The following is a 22,261-nucleotide window of genomic DNA, read 5'->3' on the forward strand; positions in this document are numbered from 1 at the left end:
ATAATTCTCAACATACAGGAACAGGATAACTGGAGTCTCCACCTAGTCTGACTTCACCCCATGTCATTTCCTCTTCTGATGGTTGCGATTTTCTACTTCTTGTCTGACTCCCCTTATCGAACATCGTGCTGCTTATTTCTTTATCGCTATACCAACTTCCTTCCACCTGTTTGAAATGTGAGCATTTCTTTGCATTTTTATTTTTTTAATGTAAAATGTGGCAACACTGCTGAACAGAAGATGTGCTGACAAAATTTAAATAGATACTCAAATTTAAGATATCAACAGCACATGAGCTCATCAAGTGCCGTCAACAAACATTTTGAAATTTCCTATATAATATATTCATCCATCAATCCAACTCTGGATTGCAGCATATCAGAAACTATTTCAGCAGTTTTAGGGAAAACGTGGATGTGGAAAGGTCATACATCCATCAAAGGGCTTACACAGAGACAGACAACCACACACTGTCACATAAAAATTATACATCTGATTGTGAAACTTAGTAACCATTTATTAGACAAGAAGGTTTAACCAGCTATTAGACAAAGCAGCTCCGGAGGGATAAGTGAGCACTATTCTACAACGACACCACATACTGTGTTTCAAAGTTGGAACATCTGGTTAGTGCAGGCTTAGGTTCAGCTCTTGCTGCTTCAGACTGCAGACACATGTCTGTTGGGGTGAGGAGAGACAGGAAGAGGGAATGATTCAGTCTGCTGTAATTAGGGAATTTAAGCGGATGGATGTCAGCTAAGCAACTGAAGGTGAACAGTTTGCTTGGGGTTTTTTTTTTTTTTGTTATACAGTTTGTAAATTTCTTTTTGTTGTACTCTTTCAGGCATTTTTTACATGTGTAAAACATGTGTTCTGTACCATAACAGTAGGTTGATTCCATACATAATAGAGCTAAACAGTTGTGGCAGAATACAGATGATGGCTGGATGGAAAGATAGATGCATCCACTATAAACTGTAGCCAGACTAAATTCACAGTCTGCACTGGCTTACTGACAAGTTGGACTGAAAGAGATGCTTGCATCACAAGGGAATCCTCCTACTAACTGGATCGACATAAAAAACATCTCCAAAACATCAAAGATCTTCTCAAACAAGCCAAGAAGGGACAAATGGAAGAGCAATGGAAATAGGGTCAGAAAGGCAGCATCTGTTATAAGTTGACAGACATGTGCATTAATAACCTTCAGCAAGTACTGTTCTCGCTGAACCTTTACATCCAACTTATTAAAAGAGTGGGAATGGACACAAATACAGAAATTAAGCAACCATACACTCCAAGCTCTACACCAAGAGTGAATAAGAAACTGAATCGCTGATCCACTTAACCGTTGTTTAGGATTTTGAGAAAGGGCATTGAGACTCAGTCATGTGGTGGTGAAGAGGTGGTGGACAGCTCTAACTATCTGGGTATCACACAGGCTAAAAGAAACCATGATGAAAATGCAAGATGGTCAGCTACAGCCAAACACCTTCAGGGGGTAAAACAGGTGCTCCAGAAACAACATCCAAGCCCTACCAGTCATCAGTTGCAATAGTACACTGGATATGTAAAGAGATAGTCCAGCATCCTGAAACTCTTTGGGCACTGACAAGAGGAAAGGAGAATTGGTGAGTGTCAGAGCCATAACTCAGAATGAAACAATGAGCATCCATGAATGCACCAGGAAGTATCTAACTTGCCACAAGAGTGCATCAGGCAGTAGAAGCCAGACAATGACAGAAGAGGAAATACTGTAAAATACCAAGCCCTCCATGGGATGTACCATTGGCAGATAGAGGAAGTGGTTGACATCAAAAAAATCCTATCAGTTCCTAAAAACAACCAATTTGACTGACAGCAAAGACAAGACCCAAAGCACCAGATCTATAAAGTTAAGAGTCTACCCATAGCTTACAGGACCTAAGATGCACAAAGTTTCTCTGAGAATCTCCAGGACACAGTAGCAAGGTCTACATGCATGCTCTGAGACGCATAACTAAACGGTTGCGATAGCATACAGGAACATCTGTGTTGCGTATTAATCCCCAAATCCCGATGAGAAACAATTCACACTACAATGGCTTTGGAGATCAAAATGAAACATGTCAAATAAAACTACAAGCACATTATGAGTCATTTTGATCTGTTTTACAACACTAGTTGGCAAAGCCCTTAAGAAAGCCAGATATTGAATGAACCATAATGAACCATTAATCTGCAGAAAATTGTTTGCAGTTGGCCCAAATAAGTTTTGCCTCACAGCGCTGAGATTTTTCGCCCCATCATGTGGTTGTGTTTACGCCCGCAGGATTGCTGCAAATCACATAAACAGACTAATTTTAGGTTAAATATGTCAACAGACAAAGGTCCATTTGATTTACTCCCTTTTTCATCCCTTTATCCTCACTCTCCCTCTGCTTCCCACTGAATGCACTGCAAGTTTTATGGGTATGAGTGCAAATACAGAAAGTCTTTGTGTAGTCTTAATTCAGGGAGGTCAAAGAGGAAAACTTGGCCCACAATTATAACAGGGAACAGCTGATGTCAATGCAAGTCCACAACAGCAAATTATCATATAGGATACATTATTTAGGCTAATTAGTCTGCCTAAAGTTACTGTGCATATGCAAGCTGCTTTGCAACCCATTCATGTCTGTGCTATTCTGTGCAACTCTGTCCTCCTCAGGGTTTCTATTTATGCAAGCAGAGGGCCAGAACGATTCCATAACAGAGTCACACCACCGTGTACAATTTGGACCAGATGAAAATAATAATCTTGTAGGGCTCCTGACTTTACTATAAACGAGTAGCAAATTTTGTATTTTCACTCGAAGTGTACAAATAAGATCCTTAATACTGGCTCATACTAAATAATCCCTTGCGCAATGCCCCAATTTCGCCACAGGGATCATTCAAGTGTTATTCCATGTTCTAATTTGCAAAAGGCTTTAAAGCCTTTTACGTAAGTGTCTACATGAGTCAATGGAATTGGTCAACATTTAGATTTCTTCAGCATCCTTCATATGTCAAGAAGATAAGCTGCAGGTCAGCAGCAGAGGTATGAGCTGAGCTGGAGGTTAAAGTGCAAAAAACAATGTTATTGCTCAAAGAATTAAACTGCATTGAGATTCTCGTCATCAAGATGGCTAACTTCAGCTGCAAGTGAGAGGCTGATGGAAGGAAATCCCTCTGCTTAAACACACACACACACACACACACAGCAGTTCTCTCTTTCTACCTCCAGCTTCTCACTGCCTCCTTCTCTCATCCCCTCTCATTTAACTCCCACCACCATCCCATCTCTGGGTTTTCTGTGCCACGCTGCAGGCTCTCCAAGGCTCCTCCATTCAGTCCTTTCTAATTAACAACACAGGAGCAGAAGCACAGAGAGAAACTTCCAGAGGAGACATCCCTGCTTAAAGACAGAGGCAGCACACACACACACACAAAAGCACACAAACCTCTCAACACATACACACTGAGACTCATGAAAAATGCATACACATATGGATAGATAGGTCTGTACTGTACTTCCAAAGCACGTACTGTATCACCTACTTTATATGCAGCACTGAAGAATACCAGGAAGGAGAAATGATATACATTTGAGGTGGTCGTAGCTTTATTCTAAAGGGGAACTCTTGAACTGTCAATGTTAGTAAAAAGCACAGTCGTGTAGAGGATGTGAGAGTTCTCTGTGGTTTCAGAGCAACTGATTGCAGAGTTAAAGTCCACAAATCCGTACTTGTGATTGATGTGGGACAGCTATGCTAAATACACTTAAGAAGCAAACGTAATCAATCACAGCCTTGGCTACAGATCCTCTGCAAGCTGCAGTCTCACTCCTCACTATAACACTGACAGTCTGCGAAGTCTGCTGAGAGTGCAAAGTAGATAACTAAGGTTTTCTGTCTCAGTTGACCAACTCGGGTCACGATCAGGTTAACAGCATGGGTCAGACTTGTGGTGGCAGTAGTGTAAAACTGATAATGGCTTGACTGAAAGGGACCAAACCCCATGCTTGCTTCTGCTCCAGCAGTTTGAAAGCTGAAATTTAACAATCACAAATATAAAATGCAAAAGACTTTTACCATTCTCATGTCTGTTCATTAAATATGAAGATACAGGAGGTAGTCGACTTTGGCCTCAATCACACAGGTCTAGAGACCAGTCAGTGACACCTTGTCAACCATAGGCCACTTGAGAAAATGTGTATCCCACAGCTGTTTGACAGAAGGTTATAACTAGGTGACACTGGTCATAAAGAAGTCCAAGGTGGTGCACCGAAAACCTCCTTGTGGTTGCTTTGGTCATTAGCAGATTGCCACAGCTGAATGGAAGACCCAGACTTATCTGCAGACACTTACCAACTATTCTTGGAGTGGTAGTAATATTACGACCTTTATCACCATCAAAGTAAAAGGTGGGCCTTTTGAAGCGGCAAAGCACAACTTTGGTTTCCATTTCTGGTTTAACTACATACTGCTTTGCGAGCAGTTGTCAGGTTTTTCCAGACAGGTTGCCAGGGCACGAGTCTCAAAGCCTGTTCAACTGAAGCCTCAGATTTGCATTAATGCTGTGGCCATGTTAACTTTTGCTGCGTTTATTCTATTTGGCCTGACTACTCCAGAAGACTTTTGAAAAGTTGGGAAAAACTTTTTTGGAAAAACACCCAGGTTCACTGGATGATTACATGCTTGGCCTTCCCACTGTTGTCATTTGTCACATGACCCTTTTCCAGCAGAAAACATCTGCCACAAATGCCAGTGGACAAAAAATTATATAATATCAACTAGAGCAGGGCGATATGACTAAAAATATTTATCACGATATACATTTGAAAATTTGCGATAACGATATAACTGACGATATAATTGATACTTCAGAACTCCACAACTTTATTAGTGCAAAAAAACCACCCATCAATGTATTTTCACTTAAACAAGCAGGTGTGTTTTGTGCATTAAAGTTATATAAAAATTTAACAGTGCAAATGCAAATTCCTTGCTGACAGTTTAACCAAAAGGCATTTCCAGTGGAAATTGGCCGACATATCCTCAGCATAACCATGTATAATATCCACAAAACCTAAGAGGTTAAACACACACAATACGGTAATATTATGTTGAAGCACCGTACGTATCACTCCGCGAGGCTCCTGACTACGATAGCCGTAATGCTCCGACAATCCATCAAGCAGTCCGGGTTCGTAGCTTAGCAAAGTCGTTGTAAAACATTTGACAGATTTTCGAGCGCCGTGTACATAAAATCGTTTCGAGGTCAGTAAACACAACCAGAATTCATACATAAGGCCCATTGGATTATAAGGGGAACTGTCGATTTTCAGAAAAATCAAAGGATTGATTTTAAGTGTGTCGTATGTTCCAAAAAACACGGTAACAACAACGGTCCGCTAGCATGCTCTACCAAAAATAGTGCTTTGTTGTGTATCTGACGGACGAAAGCTAAACCAGTTCCACACCACTGAAGTTGCAGCATTTTTACAAACCAATTCTGGTTCATCCGTTTCATTCAACGATCTGCTTTCGCCGCCATGCTTTTTCCGCCGTGTGCGTATGAAAACAAAGGCACTGCGCATGCGCGTTTTACCCATATTCTATCGCGACATTTCATTTTTCTATCGTTGTCCAACATTATGTTCTGAGCATGTTTTACTTTAGATTTAACATTTAGGTTTAACTAATAAAATGGGAAACAAAATAATAAGGTGATTGGCTGTTAGTTCAAAAAGACATACACTGATACCGCAGTACATTTGTGCAGCAAGTGGTACTTTCATAATCTAATTTGCACCTGGATTTCTATTGATTTTTCAGATCCAATTTCCAACAGTTTGCCTTCTGGCTGTTTGTGTTTGAGAGTCAGCAAACAGGCAAAAATAATCAGATTTTATAGCCTCTTAAATCTCATTTATGGTAAACAGTACAGGCGGTAAGCCAAAGTTTTTAAGCATTTAGACTGGCGGGCCAATAGATTAGATGTTTATTCAGCATGTAATTGTTTTGAGATTGGAGAGACTGTGGAGCACAAAGCTTTTACATTCACTTTTGATGACATGAACATGACCGTGCTGGGATTTGAGACACATGCTAAGTCAAAACTTTCAGACATACTGCTCTGAGTGCATTAACAGCTTGGTATAGTCCAGCACTGACCCAGACAAAAACCACACCAGTGTGCCATGCTGAAGGGAGGTCTGTGTGGTACTGAAAGCATTCTCAATATCATTTGATATACTTCCATTTGCCACACATGGCCTTGCTGGCATAACTCTGCAGCATGTCTTAGGTTCCTGTAGATTTACAGTAGAAAGGGGATGGAAATGTGGAATGTGCTGCCCTGAAAGTGAGTTAGAACATGAGTAGGTGCAGAAATGTTAAGCTTTCAACATTCAGGCTACAAAATGTGACCTGCGGAAAAAAAATACACAGTGATACACAAAATACTGCTGTGTCACCCTCCCATGCAAACAGCCTTATGTAATTCAACACCTGGCGTCAGTAAAAAAAATTGCATATACATGAACTCAACCGTACATCCCAATGCAGAGGATTCATCAAAATTCCTGGTATATACAGTACAAAGCAAAAGTAGCCAGCCACTCACTTCTTTTTATTTCTAACAGAAAACAGGTGCAGCTGTTTGTTGAAATGTGTGCAATAGCACAAGCAAGAGTAGCTTACTGACTAGTTTTTACACCATAGTTTGTATATTGCCTCTAGCTGACAACAAAGCCGACTGCAGGCAGACGGGCTATGCCCAGATGGACAGCGCTATCCCCACTGAACCATAAATTCTGTTTTAGGTGCATTTTTTAAATGTTTGAACAAATCATTGGTCAGTGTAAAGATTATTTTAACAAACAAAACCACATCCCTTGTTTTTTTGTTACAAGACCTACACTGAAAATAAGTGAAAAAGCAGCCAATATCCTATGAAAACCTATGAAAGACCTCCTAGAAAGCCTTGAGTGTTCAAGACCACTTAAAATTTTTAATTATAATTAAGTCTCATATGTCTTGTTTAAGTAATTGTCTGACAGAAATCAAGCAATGGTTATATGACAACTTCCTCCAGTTAAATAAAAACAGAAAACAGAAACGTTGCTGCTGACCATATGGTCTCAGAAAATAAGCGGTATATCAACTTCTTAGGCTCTTCAAGTTTAATCGACACTCCAAAATTTGGGAATGATATTTGACAGTTCATTGTGACTTGAGAATCACTCCAAACAGCTGGTTCAGAATTGTTATGATCTAAGAAATATTTCTATATTCAGACTACTAGTGTCAAAGGTCGAACTTGAGATGATTTATTGTGCTTATTCAGTTTAATTCAATTCAATTTTATTACTATAGTGCCAAGTTATAACAAGCCTCAAGGCACTTTATATTGTAAGGTATCCTACAATAATACAGAGAAAACCCAAACAATCATGACTCCCTATGGGCAAGTGTTTTGGCAACAGTGGGAAGGAGAAACTCCCTTTCAACAGGAAGAAATCTCCAGCAGAACCAGGCTCAGGGAGGTGTGGCCATCTGCCAGTTATTTGGATTACTGTAACTGCCTTTTTACTTGTTCCAACAAATCAGCTTTGGATCACCTTCAGACTGTACAGAATGCTAAGGTAAGACTTTAACTGGCACTAACAAAAGATCGCATTTTACTTCGGTTTTGGTTTCCAGTATATCGCTGACCTGTTGAAAGCTCATGCTTCTTCCTAAACACTTAGGTCTTCAGGTCAGAGGTTGCTGTTGGCCACACGTACTAGGTTCATAAAACATGGAGACTGAGGTTTTCAGGCAGGGGCACCAAGGTTGTAAAATTCCATAAGTCAGCAGACCCGTGTCTGAAGCTTTGCTGCATGTTGCTATTATTATCCTGTATCTTGATGCATTCAGTATCAGTTCTACATTCAGGAAAACAGATGCCTTCGTGAAACCCCTACTCCTTTCTGTGACCCATTCTGGAGGTCATACTAAGCTTGTCAAGCTGGGCTTGACAGACTATAAGGTTTTCTCACTGTGGTTTATTAGCTCCAGCTGGCCTTTTATACCATAATAACACAGTTAAAGTCCTATTACTTTGGATTTTTACAATCCATCAGCCAGATATCATGGCAATCTGATAATGTAATTTACTTGTCATAATTTTTTGTAAATCTCACTAAGCAGCCACAAACCATAGTGTGAAGCTACTAACATGTATCGCCTGTGTAATCAAAGCCTGAGATGTATGACCCTAGTATTCAAGTGGACGCCATCATTGTTCAAACAATACCCCCATCAGGATTTTACAGCTAAGGAGTAAAAACATTAACGAACTTAATCACTGCAGGACACAACTATTACAAGGCCATATATAAACTACCTCCCAAATAGCAAAGCAACTTACTAGAACACCAGACGCCTATTAGTTCTAACAAAACTACCATTTGCTACAAACATCAGTGATCAGTCAGTGTTGGAATGACATAGATAGGTTTCATTTCTAAAGAAAAAACAATATAGTCATACTATATTAGTTTAACGGTGGCCAGCTGGAAAATATCGCCCAACCTTACTTCAGAGAAGCCATTAAAGTCGGAAAGTAGAATGATAGTCTAGCACATTTTTGGCGTTCATATGGAATTTCTTGTTATTCACCAAAATATCACCTGCCAGTTCATCTAAGACTTTTAACAGGTATCATGAGACAAACAGTAAAGCCAAGTGACTTCTTCCAGCACCAGCTGGCAACAAAAGGGAGCCATTAAAGGGTGTGAACATCTTCACCAAACTTGGTACCACATATATTAACAGTTAAGACGTCACTCTCTATTTTAAGCATTTTACCAACAAACTAACCAGCATGTGAAATATGAGCACATGCACACCACAAATGAATAGAAAAAGCATGGGTATACTGTTCTAAATTGGGCCTCTGAATCAGCACCAAAACATCCTTGGGACAGCAACACACAAACACATACACCCCTCTCACTCTCCCTTGCTCTATCCCCCTGACCCCTCAGTTTCACCCCCGGTGGTTGTCCGGGAGACAGATCAGACTGTACAGCCTGTCTGGTTTGTGGGGCTTAGAACGAGACAGGATGTCGCAGCTGACGCCAAAGACCTCTTTAGCAAAAAGAATGACACACGCACAAAGTAACGTCACAAAGGTATGAATACACACATTCAAATGCACTCTCTCTTTCTCTCACACACACACATGCTTGGATGTTCTGGAATATGTGACTCAGCAAGACCCACAGGGGCGCAAAACAGCGAAGACGGATGGTATCACTTAACAACTCTAAACACTGCAAAAAACGTCTGAAGTAACAGTCTTACCCCTTTTCCTAAGTTTTTTTAAAGGAAACTTTATGCACCTATTACATGGCATGTGTAGATTAGAAAGGTATTGACCACTAAAAATCATTCCATCTGTCTAAAGCCCTTCATGAACAAACATACAACATAGCAAATACAGTCCTCATTACTAACCTTTTAAGTAATGAGTTTTGATTTTCTAGGCACAAAATTAAGCACCTTCCAAAGTCATTAGAGTTTATGAGGGCAGAGTGAATTTGTGCGCACGCTTTCACGGTAATTGATTCAAGATTTTTCAACATATTGTTAGTAAAAAGCCAGGGGATCACCCAAAGTCAAGAGGTGCCATCTCCTAAAGAACATAAATGTCTCTCAAAATGGTGATTAAAGCGCTGACCACTGGGACTGATCAAGCATCTGTTAGAAATCCCTGAAATAAAACACTTCTGAGCTATTTTCACACATGGAAATGCTCAGAAGGAAATGCTCTTAAACCTATTGGGACATTTTAGACAGAACAAGGGATTGTTTTCTTCAGATGCATTGCCACAATTTTAAATATTCCATTTCTTTGGTAATGGCCACAGATTTGTCATTTTCAACAATTTATCATTGCCATATTTTCACAAGCAGACTGCATGCCAACTTGACCTGCCTCAGTCGTAATGTGACGGCAAACAGACTCCATCTCGCTGCAGTTTTATCGCGCTCTTGATGCACCAAAGTCCATTTCAAAGGCCACAAGATCACAAGTTCATTTCACGTGTTCGCAGTAATTTTGATCGTGCCTCCGCCTCCAACCCCTGATTTCCCTGGTGTGACTCTAATGTAAGGGAGAGTGTGCAGGACTATCAGACATGACGCCTATGAGCTTGCTCCAAATCCAGTAGGCACTTAGATGCAACGTTCTCACTCGAGCACAATCGAAAACCACACAGAACAGGGAGCTGGCAAGCTAGAGACCAATTTAATGGAAAATTAGCATTTTCACCTGCTTTCGTGTGGGTATGACCTGTGTGGGATGCTCAACAATAGATGCAGAAAATAGATTTCTAGCTCTGACACCTTTGATTCTGTCTAGAAAAAAGAAGAAGAAGAATGTACACAAGTAGTGGGCGGTTGTTGACCAGGATGCTACAAATTCAAACTGGTAACTCTTTGCATTTTCTTTCTCCTTTCTCATCTCATCCCCATCTTCCCTTCTTTCTCCCACTTGCCTGCTCAGCCTTGCATGGATGTCTTGAATACTAACAAACTAACTGGCTCTGGGCTGCAACCAAGCATTCACTGAGAAGGGAAGCATTTACCAATCCTGCAATCGTCAAGCCGAGCTACATGTTTTGTGATTTAATTGAGCTTGTGTAGCTGGTGTAGCGCATTTGAGCCTGTGTGAGCGGTGGAAGCAGTCCTCCCCCCCTTCTGCTGCCCTCCGTGTTTCTTGTTGACTGGGGTAGCTATTATCACAAGCAGGCAGATATATGAGGGCCACAGATGAGAGAGAGGGGGGCAGAAGAGGCAGGACACCGAGTATAGCGTCAAGCTGAAAGAGAGAGCAACGGATTTTAATTTCTTTGAGCAGGATCAATGACTGTTACTCACAAGGAGTAATGTACGTCACAATAACTTATTATTTACTTGGATTTAGAATTTAAATTTGTCCTCGTCACAAGGAGCCGCTTCGCAGCGAAGCAAATTTTTAAAAATGCATTAACTTGAATTTATAAAAAAATTTTATCAAGCAAAAAATATTCACTAGATCAAGTTTCATTACTCGTTGCATGGTCCTGAGGCATCCCTTTAGTCTCTAAGGAGGCTGTGATGGTCACGTTATCAGATTTAATGGACTAATGCCAAAATAATCCCTTGATTAGTCATTAGTGAAAATAATCTATATTCTTTGCTCAGTGGCATGAAAATTAAGCACTGGAACATGCAGACGCAGTTACTTTTCCCTTTAGACCAGCTAATTGTGTCTTAAGCGAAATACAAGTACACTGAAGCGGCATTTAATTAGTGCAGGACTGCAGAGATCACTCTCAATCTCAAAGGTTATGAAAATGGTAAGAATCACTGTGTAAGGGCTGAAAGAAGCTAAAAGAATACTGTAAAACACACTTTCTCAACCAATATGTAAATAAAAACACAGCTAAACTACTTTTCATTCACTCACATGTACACATTTCTCATTCATAGACAACATGCAACACACCAAGCTGCAGGTTTGCTTTCAGATGATGCCGGTAGTTCCCGTGTTGTGCTTCGCACCATAAAATCAAACTTTGATGAGCACTGCTGCAGATGATTTGATGGTTAGAACTGAGTATCAGCAACCAACAGCAATCACTGACAGAGGAAAAGCGTGACAAGCTAAAGAATAAGAGGGATCTTTTTTAAGTTATTATTATTTTTAACTTTTTGCATCAGTGTAGACATAAAATTCATCATGCTGGTGCATCTTTTGCAGTCATTGCTCTCCCATGCAACATCCTCTTTTGTGCAATTAGTCAAATACTAATTCATTCACGGCCCTATTCATTTTATCTCCAGTGCCTCAATTGCCCGCTCAACTCTCCCTCAAAGTTAAATATTGCTAGTGTGAACAGGGAAATTATAGCTGTAATCAATTCTTTTGTCACTCACATTAATGAGAGAGTAAAGTTGCTATCATGCCAGCCAGCAGAGCAGAGCAATTATTCACGCTCAGCATACCAACAGGAGCTCAAAAAAGAAGAGGGTGGGAGGTTATGTGGAGGAAAACTCCGTGTACCATCAACACACCTTCTTTCAGATCCAGTTTTTCGGTTTTACAGTGCGCTGGCAAGCCGATGCACCACACAGTTATCCACATGATTCATAGGCAGCAAGGAACGCTGCCAGGGAGGACTCCTCCATAACAGATCGATAAAATCCTGAGCTGAGCAGCGATTTAACTCCCACATGGCCATCACCACAGTAGGAGGAGAGGAGGGAGAGCCCTTTGGATTGTGGGAGAACATCACAGGACTGTAGGCATTCTGTTTCTGCTGTATCATCCTACCTGAAGCGGACAGTTTTTTGTTTTGTTTTTTTTTGGGGGGGGGTTAATGCGATCTTAAATTATAACTGGAAGAACCAACGCCTCACGCCAACAGGCTGGCGCCAAGTGCCAAAAAACAAACACACCAGAAATAATGTAAATCTCTGACTTATTAAAGCATTTCGATATAAGGGGAGGACATGAACTGACACTTGTTAGAAGTCACAACAGTTCTGGGGTTTTGCATTTCTACATAATCAAAATTTTAAGACTGTCACACTGTCTGAGCTTCAGTTTAAGCATCTTGCAGCAGTCAGAATATTGTGACCTTAAAAATAAAAATCCACCTGACATTTCTTTATCAAAATCAAAGTAAATCTGCACACAGAATCTCCAAAACAAGGATTTGAAAAGAGGAGTGTTCAACAACTCAACTTTTACATTTACATTAGACATTTTTACATCCTTGTTAGAGCCAGTTAGTGTAGATGGTCCTTCCAATTCCATCACATTAATTGCTTCTTGTGCATCTAAATCATAACATGACCTATGTCAAACCTCATGGGGGGTCTCAACTATGAATGCTACTAAGTCTTACTTTAAGTTTAACCCTACTAAGTAGTCTAAAGTAAACTCTCATTGGCATTAATTCATCAAAAAGTAAGTAAATTAATGAGTCTGCAAAACAATAACCGGCAGACCTGCACTGCATCGTTTTTAATGTCCCTGCTAATTCTACATACACAACAGCTACAAGCACTAAACAGTTAAAAAAATCTAAACTATGTTTAGATATTTTTAACCTTTAGCGTGGTGTACACAGCATCTGTGTTCTGTATAATACACTCCCTATAGGAGGATCACTGTTGACCCCTAAACTGTCATATGCTAACAGCTAACTGCTGACAAAAACAGCTGCAGGGCAAAAACGCTCAGTCATACAGCGAAATAAGCGAACTCACTTCCTCGGGGAAACAACTGGACGTCTGCTGTCATGAATTCACAGTCTGAGGAGGTGGGTCAACATATGAACTGCTCATTAGAGAGGTCACGACCTTTCAGGAGCTATTATGCTCTGCTAAGCTGGGAGGGCATTCGAGGAGACAAGCATCGATCTAGGCAGGCCATAGCGCTGCAGAATGAGCCCCAAGAGAGACAGACAGATGCAGGCTGACTGCATTCACAGAACAGATACAGTATAAGTTTATATAACTAAGCACAAGTGATTGTTTTTACATTTACATGGTGCTTACAGTCAAAATTTAAGAGAAGCACATTCTTAAAAACGGGTTGCAGTCGGTTCAGACATTGCTAAATAAGAGTCAATAAAATTGAACTGCAGGAAGACATTTAAAATCTGACATTACATTAACAGCTCTGTCTGCTTCAGGTAACCTTTAAAACAAGTAGGAGTACCAAAGTAGAACTGAAGTGTTCTTAAAAGTTTTGGTTTTGTTTTTTTCTAGAGCAACACTTCATGTGATACTTCAAGGTTTTCTGAAATGTCTCAGTCTTCATTCTGAGGCCACTAAAATCAATGGAGAATACATCAGCTTACCGGCGCAGCTCATCTATACACAATGGAAGGAAAAATTGTCTGAATTCTTTATGACTATGTGAAACATTGAAACATGTGACCTGAGATTTTATTTCTGCAAACTCATCATTTGGGATCATTTTGGTTTTAAAGTGAACAAAGCCAGCAAAATAAGGAGCTGTAAATGAAGCTATGAAAGATACAACTGCAGCCACGGATCACCAGTCCACTATTTGGACTGGCTATCAAGGAAATGTGCCGAACTATGGGTGACCTACTCAGCTCAGTTCTTTTCTGTGTTTACTTTGGTATGCCACAATAAACAGCTAGGGGTAGAGCTAATGTGGCATGACTGCAGCAACAGTTTGGAGGCATTTCACGCCTATTACACCAGCAGCTTTTTTTGTGTTTCCAAAAGTTTTTTACCTAAGCAAAAACTACGGCCAAGCTGGCACAACTATGAGCAGATGCCTAAAATCAAGGCCTTCCTCTTATTTTGGCTGCTTCCTTTAGGGGCCGTCACAGAGAATCATCTGCCTCCATCTCACCCTTTCCCTAGCATCCTATTCCAGCACACCCACACTCTGCATGTCCTCCTTCACTAGACCCATGAATGTGGTCGTTGTCTTTTCCTCCAGCCTGCCAGCTCCATATTCAACATCCTTTGTTCAACATATCCACTCCCCCTTCTCTCCCAGTCATTCCTGATCAAAACCTAAAAAAAACCTAAATTCCTGATATCAGTATTGAATCGGAAATGGAAGAAGTCAAAACTGTGCATTTCTACCTGCAGCCTGAATAAACAAACAGGTGGGGATAATGTGATGATAATTATTAATGGGCACAACCTGTCTGCTTAGAGCAAGCAAATACCTTACCTAACTTGGGCTCTGGGATAGCGCCCTCTGTGACCACTCAGGTCTCTACGGCACTACATTTGGTACCAAATACCCCATAAAACTGCTTAAAACATGATTTAAAATTCAGCAAGTCCTCATTCATGTAAGCGTGGACAGACATCGTGCCTTCATAAACATGCTCCATAGCAGTATGGTAGCTCCACTGAAGCACATGATCTAACAAAATGCATTCTGGTTACAAGCACAAAATGTTTTATTGATTGAGTGGTAAAAGTAAAAAAAAAAAAAAAGCCAAACACCTCACACACGTTTTGTTTTACTTTTAACTGATGTCCTCCTTTCTGCCTGTAATAAAAACTAAATCCTCTCGAGTCCTTTATTAATGAATGTAAAGATTTTGTGTTTAGACTCAGGCCCGTGACCAACAGTAACAACGTCCGAAGCATACTTGACACGTGAGCCACCCTGTAGAGATACTATGGTAAAAAGCAGGCAGCGTGACGCCTGCTGGGACTTGCTGGCACCCGGTTCTGCCCCTGCCAGTGGCTTCCGTGACATCAACAGACGGTCAGACACCCCCTGATCCAGACAACACACCTCGGGAAGCAGAGCACAGAGATCCAGGCTGACTGCTCCTGCCGAGAGGAGGTGGCACATGACATGTGGGATGCGCGCAGTTGGCGGTGTGTGTTACTAAATATGTGTGTCCGAGCCTGGTGGAGAGACACGCTATCGTGCAAAGAAGAGCTCTAGGGGAGATAGAGAGAAGGAGGGATAGATCATTTGTGAAAGCTCCATTCATTGGTAAAAATGGCTGAGATGCCAGTTACTATAGGAATGCCTGCGATGGCTGTCTCAGCTGCCAGGGAAACAGCAATCTGCGGTTCACATTTTAGTTCAGGAATGAGAGAAAGAAAAGACAGCAACTGTGAGAGCATTACTATAAATGATTCTCTCTTGAATCTCCTCTATCAGCTGCAATCTCTCCACACTGTCAGCCTAAACCTGTCTATGAATATCAGCTGTTTATGTAGTGTCTAACATATTCATCCTAAGAAGTATTTTCAAGCCACGTTGCATTTTTAGCCTCCAGTGGAACTGATAAGTTCAGGGGTTTTTCTATTTAATATCAACCTATTTAAAGAATTTGCTTTTATGTTTATGATTTGGTGATATTCACAGAGCTTATTCAGTGAATTTTAATTACACTGACTACGTTCCCTAAAAATTTGAGTAATAAGCAAAGTTGCACTTGCTGGTTTTTCAAACAACAGGGTCTGGCTGGTCATGATAATTCAATACTTTACTTCTTAGACTGGGTTTGATACTACGAACTCTAAAAGACTTGGTGCATAATTTAATCAAAATAGCATACAATGATCACCTAATGTGTCTTCAACCTAAATGTTCTCAAGGTAAAGGTTACATGCGCCATTTTTACAGGTAACTGTAAAATGTGATGGATTATGAGTTGGATGAGCTACTACATCACTGATGTTTTGGGCATGTTACATTTCGTTAACTCATCTTTTTAAAGGACTTGCAGTTTTATGGTTGATGTTTGATTCTTTCTTTGATAGAAACACTTAATTCATCAGGTATAACTTGATGTTTCTTTCTGATCTCAGGGCTAATATTATGATATTGAATCAGGTACGATCTGCATCTGACTTATGTATCTGCAGCCAAGTTAATTTTCTTCATGTAATAACTAATGGAAAACTTGTCATTTACCTCCAGGCAAAATGTCAAACAACTTTCTCCTAAAAGTTTCTTTAAAGCACGGCTTCTCCACTTTCCATTTTTCTTTCTTGTTTCCTGAAATTAAGTGTATGACAGACGAGTATTTAGAGATAAAGCAGACAAGCTGTTTGGCTTTCCACTGGGTTAAACAATGCTGTAATTGGCAGGTGTGTACATGAAGAAGAAAGTGAGCTTGTCTGATCTCATTAGGGAGCTTTTAATTCTCCTCCTCTCCACTGTCAACACTCCTGCATCATTAGATGTAGCTGACAGGTCCACTTTGTATCTCTAAACACAAGGTGCTCCCCTGTGATTTTTAAACCATTTTTCTGTGTTACAATACTTAGCTTTGGCAATTAAAACAAGAAAGGAAAAGGACTGAATATATGTGCCATAGCTGCGTAATTTCAAACTCAAATATTGATACACATGTGACTTCATATTCTACTTTTTCCACAAACTGATTTGGGATTATCTTGCTGTTAAACAAAGAATAAAAACAGTTCAAGGACTTAAGTGAAGCAATCAGGACACGTCTCAGCCTCCCAATGAAAAAACAGGTGATTGCAATTTTTCGATTTTACTCATTTCGCTCATCTCTTTTATGAAACTATATTTCAGTCAAGACCTCTTAACCTAAATAGGATTGTTATTTTATTATATCTAAACCATTTTAGGCCAATGTTTTTCCTTCTATTGTCCAATTTTGGTGAGAATTGTAGCTTCAGTTTGCTGTTCTTAAAGGAATGGCACCTGGTGAGCTCTTCTGCCGCAGTAGCCCGTCTGGTTCAAGAGTCAATGTGTTGTGTGTTCAGAGATGCTCTTCTGCATGCCTCCCTTGAAACGAGTGGTTATTTGAGTTACTATTGCTGAGGCATTGTGGCTCCAGTTTTTTGGGCCTTTCTCTGTAAACCTTGGCAAAAAATCAGCACTGTCTGAAACACCCAGGTCCACTTGTCTAACACCAGCAACCATGCCACAATTATGTCTAAATGCCATGTGTTACAACCATGTAACTGGGCTAATTAGATATTTGCATTAATGAGCAGTTACCTAATAGAGTGGAAGGTGAGTATACATAAGTCTAAATGGGCAAGCACAGAGAATACGTGATTTAATACTAATAATACTATTATATTATTATATATTAGAACACATACAATGAAATTTACTAAGCTGTTATCACAGTGGAGCGCATCATAAAACCCATAAAATCTTAATAATAAATACCATCCAAAAAGTTACATGTAAAATCCACTCATAAAACACAACATTTCCTGCACAATTCTGCCTCCATGGTCTGTGAGAACTAATGCAATGCTCACTAAACCGTTTAATGACTAATCTAAAATTAAAGGTGTGGCCACTTTTTTAAAGCACGAGCATGAGGGCCAAAAAAAAAAAGCTGACCAAGGACACACAAATAATTTCAGCCACAATAAATAAAAAGGTTTAATAACAAAGGAATATCACGGTCAGTACCAAGACATGAACACATAAAATGTGAAAGTCAAACAATTATATCAATCCCACAAAATGGTCTATCACACACACACACACACACACACAAACATTCTTAGAGAAAACATCACATAAGAAATCACAAAACGGTTAGAACCCAAACCACGGTGTGATTTTTGGATTCCCATCAGACACAGTGAAGGTGGAGCCGCTTAATTACCACAAAGAGAAAAGGGGAGAGAGGGGAGGGGGAGGCGTGCTATGTGAGGATAGAGGATAAAGGGATGAGGAGAAGGAGAGCTTTACTCACAAGCCAAAATCTCTGGATGCTGAGAAGAAAACATCCAAAAAAGCATTTATTTGTGTCCTTGTTCCTTGTTCGGTCGTTCGTGCGCGCGCGTGTGTGTGTGTGTGTGTGTGTGTGTGTGTGTGTGTGTGTGTGTGTGTGTGTGTGTGTGTGTGTGTGTCTTTCCCATGGCTATTTACAGCCCAGTCAGACACTGGGGACTGTCTGGAGTTCACACACAGGATTTTTTTTAAAAAAAGAAAAAAAAAAAAGAAAGAAAGAACACACACACACACACACACAAGCAATACACACAGTCTCAGAACCATCTCCTCCTCAGGCAGTCATAGATACAAACACACTCATTCATATGAAAATATTATCTCTCTTTCACTTATTAAGTAAAACTACACACAGTGTATCAAATTGGCTGAAGATTTTGTGTCTCAGAGAAACCAAAGTAAACTACATAGAAGTAAATAACTCTACTTTAAAGCAGAGAAATGTGGCTCGCTAAAATTAAACCCTTAAAACCTTTTCTCCCATGGCAGGTTTGAGGAACTGGTGGCATTTCAACTATCAACAGGTCGTTAGTTTGTATCATCATTCAACTCTAACAGTGTAATTTAAGTTTCACACTGCAGAATTAGAAACTGAAGAAAGAATTTGTAACTTAAAGTAAGTAAGTTAAACCCGCATCTCTAGAAAGTAAAACTTAGACTAATAGAAAAACTGCAACAAGGTTGTGTCATTTGGTTTTATTTCTGCAAACGGCAGTGCCATAGAGCTGCTTTTTTACTATGTTCTAAATTACCTCATAATCGAATTACCATGAAAGTGAGATTTGAGAGTGAGATTTATCTGATCACTATCTGATTTATATATTGTGCTCTCTAGCGCCGCCATAGCTCTGGTTACAGAGTAAAACTGATGTTAATAATATGCCGGCTTTTGGATGCTCAGTCAACAAATCGCTCTGAAAAATGAAATGAAGTTATTTGGTCTCAAAACTAGTCTGAGGGTCTGTATCAGTGTATTAAGGAAATAGTTCATCTTGAGTGAGGTTAAATAAATATATTTATATCGTTATTACAGTATAATTACTTTTTCCAAAGAAAACAAAATTCGATCACTTCCTGCCAAAATGTAGCCTAAAGTCTATCAGATCAATTAAAATGTGCTCTTTTTATACAAATATAAGATGTTAATTAACAGATTTTAATGTTGGTTATAACTTTAATAAAACTATTTTAAGTCTTTTTCCAAAGTTAAGCTAACCAACAGCTAGCAGCAGGTTATTGCAACTAATGAGTAAAATTCAGCTGGAATCACTTTTAGTCATCACTTCTTGCAGCCAAATAGCTTGCAATTGTATTCTCTTTCTTGGGATGGATTAGATAAGAATATAAATATCTTACTTGTGTAGTATAAAGTAACAAGTAGCAGTCAGTTTGATTAGCTTAGTTAGCACTTTAGCACGTTAGCTTTTTATGATACTGTTACTGACAGTATCTCAAAATCTGAAGTTAGTTGTCTCAAAATTTTGCTAAATTTTGAATTAACTCAAATGTACATTTTGAGAAACTTGGAATTTTGCTTCATTAAATTAAAATTCTTATTTACTGATAGCAATAAATTAATTACTTTAAAAAAAACTGTAGTAGAGGCAAGCTTCTAAAAAAAAAAAATAATAATCCTGCTTTTTCCAAAGAAAACAAAAACGTGTCTGCATCCAGTCAAGAAGTTGCATGCAATATAAATCTCATGTGATTTATAAATGCACCACATTTTAAAATTCGTTTAATCCTAAACTAATCTAACCAACTTCGAGCACTGTTTAGCCCACTGTGACGAAAATAAAGTCCAGCTAATCACATTCAGTTATACCAAATTAAATTCTAGTCTAGCCTTGTTTTATGAAAATAAAGGACAATATTGGCAAAGCTTCTTTTTGTGTCAGCAAGATGGCAAACAGCAGTGGAGAACGACAGGAAGAGTAAACAAACTTGTGCTGTAGCTAAATGTCATGAACAGACAGTGTGTTAGTGTTGCTGAAGAGGAAGGATGTCGTCAGCACCTACCGGAGCAAACTGACATTTGCAGGTACATTTATATGCTGTTTAATGTGCTGCAGCAGAGCAGCTAATTAGCTTTCTAGCCTGCAAAACTGAATCAGCAGTGCACTTTCCCCCAGGGAATGGAGAACAGGTTGAATAAAGTGTCCGTCTACGAGTTTAATAAAGTGACAGTGCCCTTTAGTTTTTCCATTAATTGGACAGGATACAGTTATATTCTTAAACATTTAAAATATAAATTTATTCCTTAAGGGTTCTTTTTTTCCCCCCTTTAACAAAGGCGACTACATGAAAAATATTTTTAGAAAGAAAATATATATATATTATATAAAATATTTTAGATTATAATATCAATGACATTTCAAAGACTATGGATTTTCAAGTAACATGCCACAACAGATTCCACCCACATTAGTCTATGCTGCCACAGTCGCACACAGGTTATACAGTCAGGTCCATCGTTTGTTAGGAGTTTTGTATTTTGCCTCTGTACACCACCACAGTGGAGTTTAAATCAATCAATCAATCAATATGTGAATGAAGTGCAGGCTTCTGACTTTAATTAGAGAGGTTAAAAATTAATATTTTAACTATAAAAAATAATTTGACAAACTAATTAGTGCAATTTTAAAGACATGAACTGCTGTTAATGCCTGGATAAAAATCCTTTGCAGTCACCAACTGCAGTTTTGAACCCATGGACGTCACCAAAATTTAGCATTTCCTTCCTTAAGATGTTCTGTCATCCCTTCAATGCATTTGCTGCTGGAATATCCCATGTCTTTGCCCTGAGATGCTCATGGGCTGCTTTTGCATTATGCATTGGGTCATTATCCATTTGCGCTGTGAAGTGCTGCCCCATCAGTTTTGCAGCAGTTTGCTAAATCAGAGCAAGGACTATAGCTCTGTTACTGTCACAATTCACCCTGATACCTCTATCAGGACTCATGTCATGGACACAGTAGTGGCACAGGTTCACTGGCAGCCACACATGGCCATTGCCTCCACCGTGTTTGACAGATGATGCAATATGCTTCAGATCTGGTGGCTGGGATAACTGCTTCAATGATAATAATAACAATAACAACAACAACAGTGCATCAATGGGAAAATTAGATCACCTTGACTCAGCTATCGCCATAAACTTTCACCATTGTGAATTCCTGACACCAACGTCCATTGGCACAATTCTTCTCCATACTTCACTCTTCCCAATGTTAAGGTGCAGGTTAAACTTGATTTTATGTATCCAAAGAGCCTTCTTCAGAGCTGTGCAGATTTTTTAGAACTTATAGATGTTTTCTGGGAAAGTCAAACCTTGCCTTCTTTATGTGGAGTGTAACCAGTTTGCAGCTTGTTGCAAACCCTCTATATTTACATTCATGAATGCAGAAGAAGTTGCTTTTCTCTGCAATTTACATTCATATCCACTTGTTTTTTCCATGCACTGATGGCCTTCTTCACTTGTACAGACATCTCTTTGGGCCTTATATCAAAAAGTCCAGTGAAAAGCTTTGAATAGGCTCAAGATAGCATCTCTACTTCATCTGTCATAAAAAAAAACTAAGTAATGGACCTCACCTCAATGAAACTTCTTTTCAGCTAGTGGTCCAATTAACTTTGAGCCTCTGAAAATGAGAGACTGTGTCTGTAATTCCTAAACAGTAAATGCAAACATCTACAGTAGTGATGTACAGAGGCAAACTACACAAATTGTCTATATCTAACAAATTATGGACTAAACTGTATGAAGTCACTCTATCGTCTACCTTTTATCTGTCACTCGTAAAAACAATGCTTCATTTCAGTAGACTGACAACCTAAACTCTGCTTGCATAACGTTGAGATTTAGCAGTACTAAAAATGCTATTACTGGAGTGCAAGCTGACAGACACAAAGCTAGCTGAAGGTATGAAGGGCATTGCGATAATATTTTTTAAACAGACCA

General features: G+C 39.4%; 1 protein-coding gene across 5 annotated transcripts in view; it reads right to left on the reverse strand.

Moving 5' to 3' along the window:
* anks1b (ankyrin repeat and sterile alpha motif domain containing 1B) overlaps positions 1-22,261 on the reverse strand; it is a 278,541-nt gene that overhangs the window by 232,852 nt on the left and 23,428 nt on the right. The gene's annotated exons all lie outside the window — the stretch shown is intronic.

This window comes from Perissodus microlepis, chromosome 17, assembly GCF_051167445.1.
Source record: "Perissodus microlepis isolate ML-2025 ecotype Zambia chromosome 17, ASM5116744v1, whole genome shotgun sequence".
NCBI classification, from domain to species: domain Eukaryota; kingdom Metazoa; phylum Chordata; class Actinopteri; order Cichliformes; family Cichlidae; genus Perissodus; species Perissodus microlepis.